Here is an 18,410-nt window from a genome sequence, read left to right as displayed (position 1 = left end):
CACTTTCTAATTGTACAACAGCAGGTAATTTTGCCCAAATTATGAGGATGGTTTAGTCGCCTTTATATCCTTTGGTGTAACTTGGTCATTTTAGTCATATTTATGTGTTATGTGTATGTGATTATGATCATAAATAAATTGTGGAAGTAAATGTGTTTTGTCCTACTTTAGTATATTGTAAACCCAGACATTTGTGGGGAAAACATTGTGCATCTAATTATAAAACATTTGTATAAATTTCATGAACTTGCAGGCTTGTTTTCTCGCATTTCTGTGACAGAGACCCTGAAAAGTGACCCCACAACGAACATTCATATTTAGTGGCCTCGTCTTTCAATGTTTGTCAGGTTGTTCCTGATTGGATACTGCTTGTTGGGAGCTGTCCCTGAGTTTATAAGCAGAAGAGGCCGTCTTCAAGCCCAATGAAGGTCAGAGTGACTGAAACGTCAAGTATCTGTACTACTCTACAAATTAACTCATGCCCCTAGAGGCCATAAGCATCACTGCAGGTGTCGTGGCCTGTTGTGGTTTTCTACTCATTAATTGTCAGTGAGAGTAAATACTACGCTGACAGAAAAGACAAAGGGAGAGCGGGATATTGCACATCCAATTACACAATGGAGATCATTTTTGGTGGCTCTAGCCTGCAGTTAGCTTTGCCCGTTAGCCTGTTAGCTTCTTCTTTGTGATTCTATTAGTGTGCATTGCGCCTCCGACCCGGTGCAGGAAAGTTGCAATTGTGGTTTTCTGGCCAGAGACACCAGGGGGAGATGAAAGACCCCCAAAATCATCTCATTAACACTATTACTCCCAGAAGGACTATGGAAAGGATTTAGTAAGGTAAACAAGTTACTTACTACAGCTTTAAGTGTTAAGAATAAGTTTGGACTAGTTTAATGTAATCTGCAGTGTTTTTTTTTTTTTATGACGTTGTGGATGTAGTATTCGCTTTCAGTTTCGTGCTGTACCTCATGATCCTCAGCACAAAGGTGAAGTAAATTAGTTAAATCTTTCAGTTTCAATTTGTTAGGTCATCTGTCAAGCGTTGGTATTGCCGGCGGATGTCTTAAAATGATGTTAGAGATATGAACGAGATTTCGAGTGGCTTGTGTTGATTGTGGAAGCGAGCCTTTTGGCCCCCAGTGTACTGCGCATGTGCGGGATCACCGACAGTAAACAATAACATTAAACCACGTATGGTTCGTTTATAATGTCATAAGATTCAACTCCACAAGATTAGAGCGAACCTGGCCCCCATCATACTCAAATTTAAATGAAAAATATGTCAATCGTTTGTGCTACGTTTGTGCTGTTTTGTGCTGTAAAAATCTTCGTTTTTTGCTGTTGCCGTTTTTGAGATATTGATGATTGTTTTTTGCATGCAGTGTGTGTTGCCGTGCGCCTCTGACACGTGCGCGCGCCTCAGAGGAGGACGAGGGTGAACGCTTTAAGGCTTTAAAGTTTGGAATAGTTTAAAAACCGAACCAGCACAAACGGAAATCTTTACAGCACAAAACAGCACAGATGTAGAGGAAGTGGTTTTGTACCCGTTTTGGAGCTTTATAACGAGCAGGGTGACCTCAGATCTGACCAATAAAACAATCATTAATATCTCAAAAACCGTAACAGCACAAACAAAGAATTTTACAGCACAAAACAGCACAAACGTAGCACAAATGATTGACATATTTTTCATTTAAATTTGAGTATGATGGGGGGCCAGGTTCACGCTAATCTCCTCAAGGCTTATACTGCCAGCCCACATGCACGGACGCTGGGATGTGCATGTGAAATTTCAATCCATCTCGTCAATAAACTTGGCTGATTTTAAGGCAGGTGTTAACCCAAGTTGCATCTGTAGCCCTGTCCACTCACTACACACTGGCTTTGATCAATACCCTCCTCAGTCAGCTGCATCTCAATGACCCTACGACAGTCCAGCAGCAGCACACCATATGAGGCAGGACTGCGAGAAGCCCGTACACTTCATATTTGGCCCCGTGTTTGATAAGCACTTTCCAAAACTAATAAGCTGCGAACAGCTTTGTTAACAGTTGTCTGGGGAGGGGCAGCGTTCACTTCCTATTCCAGCAGACCTCTGATTGCAAGGATTAATTAACTTCGTACTCCTGCCGTGCGCCTCCGATGGGGCCCCTATCTTGACGTGGGAATACTTGATACAGATTTATGTTCGCCTAATTGGTTTTGGCAAGATTAAATATCAGAGGTTCGGACTGATGTAAAGGCAGACTTCTGACGGGGGGGAAACGCTGACGGTGCAAAAATGTGTAATCGCGTCGGATATGAACGGCGACGTCTCGGTTGGTTCGGGGGATGCATTTTAATTTAATGAAATTGAGTTTTATTTATGTATGGGCCAATAACAAAACAAGAGGCACCTCAAATGGCCTGACAGAATGCACGAGGTAATATCAACTGGCATTTCAATGAGATCCAGTCTATAGGCATTACACTCTGCAAACCCCTAATGATGTTTCTGCTTCTATACTCATGCTATTTAGTACAAATGTTCAGTTACCGCCTAATTAATCCCACCCACTAACAGATGCCCAGATGAACAGATACTGTATGTTCTCCCCGCATAGGTGTGTTCCACATATCCTGCAGTGCCACTGGGGCGTCCTGTCGAGAGTGCCTATGGATCCATGTCCAGATCTTGAGCCAGGTTCATTATGAGGAGAAGAGCTGACAGACCCACACAGGCGCAGGGAGAACATTCAAACTGCAAAGAAGCCACATGGTTTCTTGTTGAGCATTGAGCCACTTTCCCTGTGGACTTAGCATGTTCTTATTGTGCCTGGAGAGATTTTCTCTTTGAATTCCCTTGTGTACAGATTATGCTCCACATATATGTACAAGATATTAACTCATGACTGAAGACGGTCCATGACTCAGACGTGGCTGCCGTGGAGACAATACAATAACTTAACCTTTAAAGCAGAACTAAGTAACTCATGCTCTTGGAGGCCATGAGCGCCAATGCAGGTGTCGTAGCATGTTGTAGTTTTTACTCATTAATTGTCCGTGAGAGTAAATACTACGCTGACAGAAAAGACAAAGGGAAAGAGGGATATTGTACATCCAATTACACAATGGAGACATTTTTTTTTTCACTCAAACTTTGCTGTAAATACTGTGTAAGTGGCGCTAGCCCGCAGTTAGCTTTGCCAGTTAGCCTGTTAGCTTCTTCTTCATCATTACCTTTGTGTGTATTGCGCCTCCTGGTCAGTGCAGAGAAAGGCCAGAGAAACCAGGGGGCGATGAAAGACCCCCAATCATCCCATTAACACTTGTATTACCCCCAGAGGGACTACGAAAAGGATTTATTAAGGTAACAAGTTACTTTGTACTGCTTTAAATGGTTGTCAGAATGCTAAGGGTATGATATGTATGCGACGATCATATGTTGGTTAGCCTATTTAACTTATAAAACAGAATGTTTGTTTGAACAATACCTTTTTTGGTTATGTGAGTCCAAAATAAGTTACTGTGAATTGTTGACAAGGCCAAACTGAGTCAGACAGAAAGTCCATTGTTAGGCAGGGAGATGGAGGGGTGAGACCAGTAAACCAGACTGAAAAACACAAGTCAAATAAATAAAAGATGTGTTTGTCTGTGTTGAAAAAAAAACAGTGAAAATAAACTTCATTTTGAAAATATAGAAAAAACATAAAGTCTTAATTTTAATGACCAAAATACAGTTAAATCCAATCAACTGGATTTATGAAAACAGTTTTAGTTTGTTTGTTTGTTTGTTTGTTTGTTTGTTTGTTGTTTGGCTTTATTTAACCAAAGTCCCGCTGAAAGTTTCAGAAACGAAGTAAAAGAATGGTCTTAAGTTTGTGGCCCAGCTGAATTTCATATCAGTCCCGATTGGACTCTTGTCTCGTGTCAGTAACATTACCAAATGGAGGTGCCAACTTTATAACCTCATGAAAGTGTCCCTGGGCCTTTGTCCTACTTTCACTGCTCCTAAAGCCTCGGCTACTATTTTTACCTGACAGAGGAGCAGCTCAATCAAGTACAGGCGCCGTAATGAAATGCATGGCACGGCTAAAAGGTTCGCCTGGAATTGTCCGGGGCAGTGTCCCAAAATCTGAGCTCAGACTTTGGAGAGCGGAGCAGAAGTGATAAGATTCAAGAGAGTCGCCTTTTGAAATGTTATGGGGAGGCACTGCAGGCGGAAACAAAGAAACAGACTAATCTATCCAATAAGATGTATGTCAATGAATTCATTTTACTTCAATCAATCAATCAGTTATTTTGCATAGCCTAATAACACAGAAGTTTCCTCACAGGGCTGCATCAATATCAAATGTTCAATAAAGTCCACAGGAAGTTTAATGTTGATATCTCTAAATGTAACTTTTTCCCTGTTCACTTGCAGCATGTGGTGCTGTTAAAAAGAGTTCTCAATTCCCATTTGTTCAGTCCCACGATGTTTCAACACATGTTCGCTAAAAGGTAAAATCAAAGCAGACTCGCTGATAAAAGTATGTTGCAAGACGTAACTTGAAAGGGGCTCCGGATTCTGGCTTTAGCGCCTTGAGCGATTGTTCGAGCCTCAAGGCGTGGACTACAAACACAGATTTAACAAATCCTGTGAAATCACTCTCTTTCATCTTCTGTCACAATACATCCATCAGCAATGCCTCTGAGTGAAAGCAGGTTATTTTATCTTTACATGTTTTATCTGGGTGAGCTAAAGTTGGAGGAGTGTTACAGCAAGAAGAGATTCATTTATAAATTTATCTCTGGATACGCAATAGAAGAAATGGTGGATGGAAACACCTCTTGAGAACTAGTCTCATGACAAACATCTAAATTACTTATAATGCAGTGTAATAATAATTTTAATTCAAATACAACTAAAATATTGTTTTCCGAAGATACGTTGGTTTATCAATTTGAATAACAGTTGACAATAATAACCAGAAACAATGCTTTGCTAATGCTTGTGTTAATGTTTGTGTAAGCTCTCACACAAAAGCTCTCAAGTGAATTGGAATCTGCTCGGTAACTAGCCTCCGCTGCAGTAAGAGAAGAGTGCACCGGCTGTAGCCAATGCTTGCTCTGCGGGGAAAAAAGGGCAATTTATTAATGTGAGAGCAGATTTTAAGGTGGGGCCAATGACAACTCCTTTTACTGGAACAATTCAAAAAGTATTTTTCCTAGTAGAGTCGAAATGCATCGGCGTCTAAAATAAATCAAAGAGACATACGGAATGCCTCGATCCTTGTCTTTTATTGAAGTACATCCTGGCCCTCAGATCTCGATGAGCACCCGTTTCTCTTGCTTACAGAGGTTTCTTCTTTATTTGCTGAGATAGCATGTAGTATTTGCCAAAAAAAAAAAAAGTACTATTCAACTTTGAGTCCAACAGTCCACTGAATATTTGTCCAGTAGTGCTGAGGAGCATCCAAGTGCTCTTTCGCAAACCAAAGTTGAATAGTTTAGGAGGAACATACAACGTCATGTGAGGAGGAAGAATGGAACAGCACATCAACATCTTTACACTATCCTCACTGTGAAGTATGGAGCAGGGGATTATGGTTTGGGGCTGTTTTGTTGCATCAGGGCCTGGACAACGTGTTATCATCAGTGGAAGATTTATTCACAAGTTTATGAAGATATTTTGCAGAAAAACCTGAGACATTCACAACAGCATGGACTCTCTTGTATTAAATAGCTGGCTGACTCTTCTGTAGTTGCAGATTAGACGTTCACAACGATCAGGAGGAATCTTGGACCGTTCCTCTTCACAAAACTGCAGCAGTTCAGTGAGATTCCTGGGTTCACATACTTTTTCCACGCTGTCCTGTGAATGTAATGTTATGGCCAATCAAAATATGATAAAATGTAAGACACGGTTTATTTATTCTTATGATTTTGATGAAGATCAGACAACATTTTATGACCAATTTAGGCAGAAATGTGAGAAATTCCGAAGCGTTCAAATACTATTTCCTCCCACTGTATATGGTTTAGCTGTAAAATAAGAAGAAATTCCTTTGAATCGAGTTAATTATTATCATTGGGCCCTGAGAGATTTTTGGATCGATGGGAAGCCTTGATGTCTCAGACATTAAATGGCTGCTGTAGCTTATGTTAATCGGTGCCATTATGGAAAGGAAATACTGTCTTGTCAGACTATAATAAGACATTTGTCCCAAATGGTCCTAAATGAGATTCTTTTTTTCTCATTATTTCTTGGGAAACATTATAAGCGGTTGTATAGCCTATAGCCAAAGTATAGCCACAATTATTGGCTAAAGAAAAATGCCTCATCTTCATGTAATCAGCAAGTGTGGCAACAGTAAACAGCCCCGTTCCCAAAAGATCTCCAATACTCATCCTGTTTTAAATCACATTTCTCAAAGTTGTCAAAGTGGATTGATTTTCATCTTCACAGCGGCAGCACCTGTAGCAACACTCCCACGACAGCTCAAGCCTCTCATTTCCTTTAAAATCCTAGGCTATTTTCTGCAAAGAATGACCCACGGATGAAGAAACAACCTCTGTGTGCGTTAGCAACGAGACACACACAAAGTAGTCACACCTTTGCATCTGAAACAGTGAGAAATACCATTCGTCAATAATAGAACTGGAAAACGAAAAGTATTGAACAAAAACACCAGTCCAACGTAAAAATGAAATAATGAAAAATCTGTCAAATCACTGTGTATTTGGTTTGCTATGGTGATATCTGATGTAAACAAACAAAAATAGCAGCCAGATGAAAAATGAGTTTGACTTCATAATATAACTCAAATTGTTGATGTACGAAAGCGAGAGGTTATGACAAGCCTCCTCCGTTTTTGCTGAGACACTGCCGGGACAATTCCCTCCAAAACAGTGACAAACAGGACAGACGTAAGGGGTGCAGGGGTCGAGAAGTTTCATGTAGCAAAACTTTGGGCGCCCGTTGAAAGAGTATCTGACAGAGCCGACCAGAACAGACTGAGCGCTCCTCCCCTGAGGCTGTCACTCTCCGCTGTCCCGTATCTGAGCGCGAGGGCACGGCGGAGCGGCACCCATGGGGCCCAGATCATAGTCACAAATCTTTTGCTTTTGTTTTTGTGGGGTGTAAAGCAATGACTGCGATGGCAAATGCAAATTGTCTCTGCATCTGCCACTGGAAAGAGAAGCTGGTTTATTTATTACTTTCGTTTGATACGGCAAGTTTATTTGTAGAGCAAAATTCATACACAAGGCAATTCAAAGTGCTTCACAGTGGCACAAAATTACAAGAAAACAGATCAACATCAACATAAAAATTAATGTATTACAGTAAAAAGCAAGAGTGCAGGTGAAATACTTTCAGTTGTCAAATGCATTGGGTAAAAATAACTGTTTTCAGCCTGGATTTGAACATTGTCAGAGTTGAGGCCTGTCTCACATCCTCATGAAGACTGTTCCAGATTTTAGTTGCGTGAAACTAAAACACAGCCTCACCGTGTTCAGTCCTGACTCTGGGAACCATCAGGAGACCCCTCCCTGAAGTTCTCGGGGCCCGAGATGGTTCATGCGGCTGTAACATGTCAGAGATGTACTTTGGTGCTGGACCATGAAAAGACTTGTACACAAGCAGAGCTGGTTTAAATTCTATTCTCTGAGTGACAGGAAGCCAGTGCAGAGACCGGAGCACTGGACTAATATGGTCGTATATGGTCCTGGTTCTTTCAGGACTCGAGCAGCAGCGTTCTTGATGTACTGCAGCTCTAACAGTGAGCAGGCCGTTAAAGTCTAACCTGCTAGAGACAAACACATGGATAAATCTCTCTAAGTCTGGTTTTGATACTATTCCTCTGATCTTAGCAATGTTTTTCGGATGGTAAAAAGCTGCTGATGTTATTGCTTTGATGTGGCTGTTTAGGTTCAGGTCTGAGTCCATGATTACTCCTAGATTTCTAACCTGATTTTTGTTGGTTTTAGAGAGAGACACTCAATGTGACTGAAAACACTTTCTGAAGGCGATGCATGTCGATGAAGTACTGTACGTGGGACTCATACATGAAAAAACGCCACACCCGATGGTAGCCAAGGGTTAAACTCACTCATCCATCCTGGTCTATTGTACACGTGTTTAGTGGGGGAAACTGGAGTACCTGGAGGAAACCTATACATCACCTCCCCAAAGGACAGAGGTTCCTTGTTGCCACTAGTGCTAACATGAATGGATGGGTACTGCCAAACAATACCAATATGGTATTTTAAAAAATGGTTTGGTACTACAAGTTTTGATGCCTGTTGGGTCCAGGGACAGCATTTAAGAAAGTAACTTGGTTGTTTCAGCTGTTTTACGCTCTCAGTTGTACAGGAGTTGTCTATCTTAGATGAAAGTTCTTGAGTCATCTTCTGTATGTTTCGAAATGTCCTACACTTCGACTACAGAGTAAAGAAGATGACTCAAGAAACTTCATCAAAGTTCAAATAAATGATACAAGTTTAAAATTGTATTCCGAATGTAAAATAAATTGTCTTTTAAAGCAGAACTAAGTAACTCATGCCCCTAGAGGCCATAATAATTGTCCGTGAGAGTAAATACTACGCTGACAGAAAAGACAAAGTGAGAGAGGGATAGTATTACATTGTGCCTCAACCCAATGACACAATGGAGATATTTTCACTCAAACTTGGCTGTAAATACTTTATAATGATTCCATTATAAAGTATTTACTAATGATTCCATTAGTGTGTATTGCGCCTCCGGGACGGTATAGGGAACGTTGCAAGGGTGTTTTTTCTGGACAGAGACACCAGGGGGAGATGAAAGACCCCCCAATCATCCCATTAACACTTGTATTACCCCCAGAGGGACTACAAAAAGGATTTATTAAGGTAAACAAGTTACTTAGTCCTTCTTTAAGGAATGAATTAACAATATTCTTGTAAAAAGTATGGTTCAGGTATCGTAAACCAACAATCATTAGAGTACAGGTCAATGCTAACATGTGTTGTCCTTGGGTAAGACACTTTACTGAACTGGTCTCTATGTCTGCATCCACTGGTGTGCGACTGTGTGAGTGGCTTCTCGATGTAAGGCGCCTTTAGCACTCAGTGGAGGTTGAAAAGCACTTTAAATCAAAGTGATTTGATTTTGTTTTGTTTCCTTTTTGGACAGATGTTGAGAGATGATTTCCACTGAGGAGGCAAAACCCATCCATGAAAAGAATGCATTACAATAATGATCTGTTAAGTTAGATTTGGTTCACGAAAAATGAAACGTGGGGGTGATCATTCTCAGTGGAACACATAGGTGAATTCAGCATCACAGAGCAATGGCGAGAAACCGTATAAATATACATGTTGAAATCCGGCTTCTACAAAGTCACTCCCCAAAGCCCTTTGCCGTCTTCACCTAGGCCCAATTAGAGCCGACTGCTAGTGACAAGTCAAGCATTACCGCCTTCCCAGAGAGAGGCCGCAGAGATCCGGGCTGTTGTTTATTTCAATTGCAGAAACCACATTAGAATTCTCTTTCAACGCTGCCTTTTAATAAGTGCCAAAACAATGTAAGCTGCCTGGCCAATATATGTTCAATTAGGATTACCCAGAGACACTGTTCACTGGCAGCATGGTACAGTTCAAGTTGCTCCGAAGCTTGTCAAACTGCGCCCCAACTTCCATGAGGCTTTTAAAAGATGTGCAATTAAGTCAAGCAGCAGCTGTAGGAAAGAACAATGCACCAATGGCTTCCGCCCCCTCCTGCAAAGCTCTTTCCATTATTTTAACAAACACCATAGTCTGAGGTAATAGATTTTCCCCTAGTCTTCCGGATGCCTGTTGTCAGTAACGTTGATTAACAGGAACTCAATTAGAAATACAAGGCTCTGCTTAGCATTCACGGTATACAGCTAAATACACCTGCGTTGTTTTCCGCTTCATCCGTGGGGACTGAGGCCATCTGTACGTCTTTTGTTAAATTGATTGGATACATGATTAGGCGATGTATTTTTTTTTTACTCTACAGTGAAGGAACATTTGCAACCAATTTAAAGTGTGTAAAAGAAAAAACGACTTTAGAGAGCGTAGACCTTTTATTTGCCAGCGTGTTAAGAATTTCCATGAGCTTCAATTTGAAATATGCCACTGCTGTTCAGTTGATGGGTTTCAGTCATATAACTTTACTTTGCTTTACATCACTGAATGTCTATTGTAGAAATCCATTTTTATTGGAGATTAGCAAACTTTTTTTCCCCAACCCAAAGTGCCAGAAAAAGTAAATTGCAGCGAGGAGAAAGTAGTGAGGTGTGTGTCCAAATCACCAAGAGAATGAGTGCACTACAGTGATCAAGGGTTTAGGGACGAGGGTGGACATTCGGATACAGCACATCAGTATTTTGTATGATTTAAACTCTTAAAATCCATGAATAGTAAAAATATAATGGCAGGAGTAACTTCTAAAGCCTTTAAAGCAGAACTAAGTAGCTCATGCCCCAGAGGCCATAAGCGCCACAGCAGGTGTCGTAGCATGTTGCGTTTTTTACTCATTAATTGTCCCTGTGAGTAAATACTATGCTGACAGAAAAGAAAAAGAGAGAGAGGGATATTGTACATCCAATTATACAATAGAGATCTTTTATTTCACTCAAACTTGGCTGTAAATACTGTTAAAGTGGCGCTAGCCCACAGTTAGCTTTGCCCGTTAGCCTGTTAGCCTCTTCTTCATGATACCATTACCGTGTATTGAGTCTCCAGGTCGGAGCAGGGAAAGCTGCAAGTGTGGTTTTCTGGCCAGAGACACCAGGGAGATATGAACCCCCCCCCCCAATCATCCCATTAACACTTGTATTACCCCCAGAGGGACCACGAAAAGGATGTATTAAGGTAAACAAGGGACTTTGTACTGCTTTAACCATAATCACTTATTTTGAAAGCATTTGTTAGCCTACATTAAACTAATAATTTGCAACATTTCCAATCACAGAAAGTTAGCAAATAACATTACACTCAGTCACAAAACGGGGTTGCAAAACTGCGTAGACAAGTTTGGGGACATTGTCTTATGAGGCTGCCAGAACAATAATGAATTTCCCTTTGTTTGTGTTTGTCTCTGTAGCTGTTTCAGATAATTACACTGTAACCCTTCAGTCACAATGTTTTTACAAGGCTCATTTCTCTCATCCCAACTGATTTTAAAACAATCTTTCTGTGTGTTTGAAATGTTAAACAGTGTGAGTGCGTCAGTAAATTGATAAAACTATAAACAGCGGCTCATAATGGTAATTTGATTGAACGCTCAAAACCTAATCTTTTTGTATTATTACACATGACGAAGTTTTCTAAATTCACTGACAACATCAGCGTTAAGAGCAATTTCTAACCAACAAGACCAAATTAAGAAAAATTATGAAAAAACAAACAAACAAAAAAACATTTGTAAATTACCTTTAATTGCGTAATTGCTTATAAATCTATTTTTGTGCAACTGAAATTGCACGTTTATAATTGAAATGACCGTGTGTGCGTGAAAATGCAGTTCACTGGAAAAGACTGCTATTTTAGGGATCTCGTATCTTGCTTGGAGTGCCCTCCTGGAAGCAGGAAATTATGCACTCGAAAAACATGCTGATCATTTTGGCCCACAGCAGCTCAGGACTAACCCTAACATCTGATCTACACAATTTTGTTGAACTATTAGACAATGACAAATAATTACTACTTACTACTAGAAAAAAAAACAAGAGCTCATTCTTTGAAGATTCTTTTGAAGAAGATACAATCAAAGCAAATTACAATTCCAGGTATATTTTTAATGAGGGAATAATATTATAACATGGCTAAAAGCTTTTAAAAGTTGATATAATCCTTTTAGGTGTTCAATTGTTCTTGGTTAAGTTTTCAGACGACACAGTCCTGGCGTCCTTATTTTCAGGATCTGAAATGAACCACGGCCCTGCATTGACAGAGTTTGTCCAATGGTGTGGCAATAACTATCTGGATTTAAACGTCTCAAAAACCAAGGACATGTTTATCGACTTTAGACGCTCCACAGCGCCCCCTCTGGGCAGCAGTGTCATTCACGGGTAAGTGCTTGAAGTGGTGGAGAAGCATAAATATCTCGGTTCTTGGTTTGACGCAAATACAGACTCCATTTTAAACGCGATCTATCTTTTAAGGAAAGTAAACTCTTTTCATGTAAATAAAAGGATTCTCTGCAACTTTTACCGCTGTGTCATAGAGAGCCTTTTAACTTTTTCATTTGTTTGCAACAAACTGCAAAACATTGTCAAAATCTCCTCAAAAATACAGTCTCCATGGGAGGAGCAGGTGCTAAAGAAGGCCTAAATGTATCTTGGGTCAGTTTCTCCATACTCTGTCCTCAGAGTTTTCAAGTTTCAAGTTTCAAGTTTAATGGTTTTGTATAGCCCAATATCACAACACAAGTCGCCTCACAGGGCTTTTCGCTCATGCCTTCTGGACGCCGTTTTCGGAAAACAAATCGTTTCTCATCTCTTTCACTGAACTGCTGAATTCTGAAGGGAGTGTGTTTATTAAGTGACATAGACCATTTTTGAAAAGTGTCCCTTTTTCATTGTCTACTATTGTCTGTGCTGTTGGAAGTGACACTCAGTGAGTGTTGTGATGTGTTGTGTGTGCAATATCTGTCTGAGGTTGCTGCAAATGAATTGTCCTTGAGGGATCAATAAAGTTTTCTGAATCTGAATAACATTTTGTAGCATGTAAATTTGTGTTTGGTTACAGAATTGCCAAACGTACTACAGGATATATTGAGAACCAGAGGTGGTCACATACTTTTATGGATTCCTTGCATTGACCAAGAGATGCTTGATCTTTATATGATCACTTCAAACAAGAAAAGGTTCAACTCACAATGTTATTTCTACCTGCTATTGTTTTATACATTGTTATATAAATTGTTTTTATTTTTTCAATTTTTGAATTGTTAGCTCTGTTTTGCAGATTTCATTTCATTTTCATTTATTTATTTATTTGAGCAGAAAAAAGTATGTCAACATTTTACAGAAAGAAAAAAAAAACACAAAACAAGACTTTGTGCTCAAAAGGAGTAGGAATCTACAGATCTGCTGTCATCCTTCCACACCAGTACTGCTGGTGTGAAACAGCATGTTTGCCCCCCCATCCTGGTTGACTGTCCTGTGGGCCCATTTCCAGATTTCAGGCTCCTCCAGAATCTGATGATGGTGGTTTTTTGCCACTTACATCCAAGAAATCATATTTTTGTGAAAGTCTGTATGCAAATCTGTAATGTTCTTTCCAAAGAGCATGTTCCCTCTATATCAAGGCCTAGATTTAGTCTGCACTTTGCACTCTTTACTAACACCCTCCTTCAGATTTTTTCAATGTCTCCAATGGTCATCGTCTGCACCTGTTGGTTCTTTGTTCTATAAGGCATCAGAGTCAGATTTGTGTTTTTATTTTTTCGGGAAAGGCACCGGGATTTGCTTCAAGTGGACCAAATGTGAAGACGGCCTTTGTCTCACCTTATGCTGTCTGACTGTCAAGTATTAGGATTAGTTGTCTCTAGTTTACTTCAATGGCATACACTTGTGGAGGGTTTTGTAGTGCAGAGCAGGCCACAGTAGTTTTCGGATGAAGGCCTGTTGTAAATGAAACAGAGACGTGCGCTGCTTTTCACTAGCTGCTGGTTCACTCCCACACACTCGTCCCACACAGTTATAATCTATTCAGAGCTCACTGTGTGATAATATGTTCAGGAACTGCCAGTTAATGATACACTTGTGAATGTGGGAGCTTTAGAGACAGGGAGCGAAATAGAAGAGTGTATATCAGGAAACCATTTGGCCATCAGAAAAGCCTTAGATATCACACTTAAATGAACATGTTTTTTAAGCACTAAGTGGGGGATGTCAATCTTGAGCCTTTTAACGACCTATATATCACTTTTTTTTTAGACAGAACTGTTCCATTTTAGCAAACGTTTTCAAAATGTGGGCACCGGGTCTGGTTCATGACAAAAGGCAGAAGAAAATAGTTGACTACTTTCTGAAAACTGCAATAGAAATACATAGAAATAGCTGTAGAATCTGTCATGTAACTTGTAGGAAAAGTGACAGCGTTACTATTGTACTAAAGGAATAGGCCACCGTTTTTTTCATACTGAGATGTGTTCTTACCTGAGCTTAGACCAATGCCCGCTGGCTGCTCTGCTTAATGACCACGACAGAGGCCGCCATTGCTCCGCCATTGATGTAGCACCTCCAAAGCCGCTAGTCTCCCATTAGAAATCATTGCACTTTAGACACGTTAAAAACAACTGGTGCCTGGTGCTTTGGGGAATTTTCTACAGCTAGATATTCCTTCTGTGATAACGCTGGGTTAGTTACAATTAAATGGACCAGGCTGGTTTTCATAATCATGTACTTAATGAGGGCCGGACTGCTAGCATTGGAGCTGCACAAACTATACGTCACGCAAGGGCCGAGTCTACAGTGAAGATCCCGCCCTTATGCCCTTTTTAGGAACATGCATGCTTCGTCAGAGCTGAGTAGGAGGAGTCTGTAAATCCGCCATGATTTCCCCCTCGAACGTGGTCATGGTGGCAAACCGGGAGGAGTGAGGAGGAGTTGACTATTATTTATTACAGTCTATGGCACATGTGTCAAGGTCAAGGCCACATGCAGTGATTTAATGGGGCCTTTTGAGGAGCATGAATTCCTGAGCATGTAAAAAAAATGTAAGTCTCTAGCCCATTATTAAAGAAATAACCAGTTTGCTCACTCTAGCCACGAGGGGGCAGCTTAAATTTAAAAAAGGAAAGAATTCCACATGTGTCCAGCAGAGGGCACTGATATAATAAGAGATCAGGATAAACAGCATATTATAGCCACGTGGTAAATGGTCAGTCTGCCCCAGGGCGTCTGTGACTACAATAGTAACTTACTGCCATCGAATGTGGACTGAATGAATAACTTCATGTAGCACTTTGAGAAACATGTGACACAGGCTGATGAAGCACAATAAATGTAAGCTGTTGTTTATGAGGCCACAGTCCTTTACAATATATGCGGCCCACGACCCGCCGTGGGGGCTGAATTTCGACGACTTCGACACCCCTGGTCTATGGCTTATTGATGTACCTGTCTGCAGTAAAGTCAAAGTGCTCCTAAGGTGTTATTACGCCTTATAATATTGTACCCCTTTTCATATTCTTAGAAAATGTACATGTTTAATTTTGACTGGGATCGTGTAACTACTCACATAACAGTATTAATATCGGGAAAATGCAGAAACGGTGGCTTGTTCCTTTAACTTTTGGTTATGATGAGTATAGAAACTATGGTCAATATTTAGCCTTGAAATCATAACCTGCTGCTTCACCTGGGCTTATCTGTACCATCGCCCGGTGCACATTCCTCCTCTGCTCGCCTCAACCTTGTGCCTCTTATGTTGCGCATAACAGGATTTCCCCATCCCTTCAAGATCTTTCTCATCACTTCATTTTCACCACTATTGTGTCGAGGCTTCGGGGGCGAGACAACCTCCTCAACAATCATTATAGTCATAGCGCCGAAGCTGTAGCAATAAATGTATTCCATGCATGCATAGTCTCTGTCTCAGTCTCTCTGCAGGTAAAATTATGTGCAGTATCGGTAGCCATAGTAATAGAAAAGCTTTACCATCAGATAGTTAAAAGGAAACATCAGTGTAGAGTGCGGATCTGCATATCTATTTTAAGTTAAGCTCTATCGCTCTCCACGATCTAACTTGCAATTTAGTTTTGTCTTTTATTTCACTTTTTACATCCACCTACTCCAACTGTAAGTGCCACTTCATCATTAGGCTTAAAGTGACTCTTTATGTGATTAATGAGCCAAGTTCCGCGAGCAATCACGACACGGAAAGTTTGGGGACATGTGCTGGCCTTGTAACCCCTTTTGAGCGGGGGAGATGTTTTTTGTAAGTTGATTTTGCCTTCCCTTTATTCTTTAAACAGGAGCCTATTTAGAAAGACCCAGGTTTAGAAAGAGCACTTTGCATAATGAGCCATTTCATTTACCCACGCAAACTGCTCTCCTTTCATCTGCATCAATCACTAGATTATCCAGCTTATTCGCTATTTTGCAGCCTTAAGAGCAATTTAGCTCTAACTAAAGCTTCAGTGAAATGTCCTTAGTCTTTTATTGTTTAAGAAAAGTTTGTTTGCAGGGTGCATCAAGGGTTTTTCATGTGACATTTGAATGCTTTTAAAGAGGTCATCCACAAGTAGCACACGTTGCCCACTCCAATTGTGGCAGAACAAGACATCATTAAGATGCGATGGTTGAAACCGTCAAGTGCTGTATGCCAGGTTAACTCAGCTTGCTTTTATTCTTGTATTGCCATTCTAAACAGTGAGAGCACATGTCATACCTAGAAGCGAATACATGCATAGGTGTCACCCCAAAGATATTAAACATAATCATAATGCGCTTTTTCCACCTCCACTGGGCTCTCAAGGCTCTTTTCCATCAAGGAGCCTCTTCACACCCACATGCAGCTCATACACCAGTGTACGCAGACAATGAAGGCTTGACTGGTTAAGTGTCCAACGATAAAACAACAACTTAGCAACTGCCATCAGTGGTTCTCAAACTGTGGTACCACTAGCACTGCATTATAAAAAGAAAAACAATAATAGTATGTAAATTATGCAGTAAAAAGTATGTAAATAAGTTTATTGCAAATTGTGTTAATTTTACAGTGAATACTTTTTTTTTCTAATCTGTATATTACAGGTTTACACTGTTAAAATTAAATCAACTGTACTTTTTACAAATCAATTGTGTACTATTATTAACAGTTAAAAATTAACCACATTAAAGCAGTACTAAGTAAATCAAGTCCCTAGAGGCGATAAGCGTCACTGCAGGTGTCGTAGCATGTTACGTTTTTTTACGTATTAATTGTCCGTGAGAGTAAATACTACGCTGAAAAAACAAAGGGAGAGAGGGATATTGTACATCCAATTACACAATGGAGATCATTTTTTTCACTCAAACTTGGCTTTAAACTGTTGAAGTGGTGCTAGCCCACAGTTAGCTTGTTAGCTTCTTCTTCGTGATTCTATTAGTGTGTATTGGTGATTCTGACCCGGAGGCACCAAAGTTGCAATTGTGGTTTTCTGGCCAGAGACACCGAGGGGAGATGAAAGACCCCCAAATCATCCCATTAACACTTGTAGTACCTCCAGAGCGACTACGGAAAGGATTTATTAAGGTAAACAAGTTACTTAGTCCTGCTTTGAGATAATGGTAAATGTACGTTTTTGCATCATTAAATGCAGTTTTATAAAATTACATATTCTGGAACCACAAATCCCAGGATCTCTCTCTCTCACACACAGTTGGATTTGTTTTCGAAAATGTGTATATAATAATGTGTAATACAAAATATAGATTTTCATTTTTTTAGGAGGAAGACAACTTTTTTTTATATATATAATGGCTCTTCTGACACTTTTTTCTGCCTGTGGAAATGCTAATAAGTCCACATAATTCCATAAACCTGGCAACCCTGTACTCCCAACCTGAGTGAAACGGTAAGTCTCCTGCCCTGATCGGGGCAGTACTCAGAGCAATGGCCTTATTGATCCAGCCCACACTGTGAGGCCTTTACTCGCGAATCACCTCCACGACCACATCCGCTGCCAACTCACTTGTGCATGTCCTCCAACTCCCCCCGCCTGTTTAGAGACCTTCTACTGAGTACACGTTTTCTTTTTCAGTACTGCTGTTATTTATTAGAGACTAATCTCGAAATGTTATAAATACTCATCAGCAACACAAACATTTTTCATGTATAAGCTTAGTTATGTTGTTGTATTTGTTGTTACCATGAAAATGAACTGTCTGATGATCATTTGTCATATTTACAAAAACAGAGGTTTATTTAAGCATCAATTTACGAGTATGAAGCAGTAGTCATATTGTTTTATAGATCAGGGGCCAGATCTTGTGGCGGCGCACGGGGCGGCGCAGGCTCTTGGCGAATTATTTTCCGAGTGGCGGCGCAATATGTGAAATTCGCCTCCGCCACCTGTGAGGGGGCGTCACAAGAGGAGGTGACTGCACTGATGGAAACACGGCTGACATTCACTTCCTCGTTTACATTGCACTGTCTTGCGTTCTTTCTAAAGCCTTAGGCTCTCACAGGTCAAACTAAAAACTTTATTTACCCCATTGTGAGCTAAACGATGTTCACGTCTCGAGAGAAAAAGAGCACAGCGTCCGCTGTGGCGCGGCCTGCGCTTGGCGTGAACGCGAAGCAAAACAAAAGCACATGTTCACCCCACACAACCACTCTCCAGGACGCGGAGTCGAACGGGTTGGAGGAAAATGTGTGCGTCTCCACCCACTTAAATGCGCTAAGTCTGGAGTGGCAAGATCACAAAGTGCTCCTAC

This window comes from Gobius niger (genome assembly GCF_951799975.1).
Source record: "Gobius niger genome assembly, chromosome: 10".
In the NCBI taxonomy this organism is placed as follows: domain Eukaryota; kingdom Metazoa; phylum Chordata; class Actinopteri; order Gobiiformes; family Gobiidae; genus Gobius; species Gobius niger.
This window is presented reverse-complemented; position numbering follows the sequence as displayed.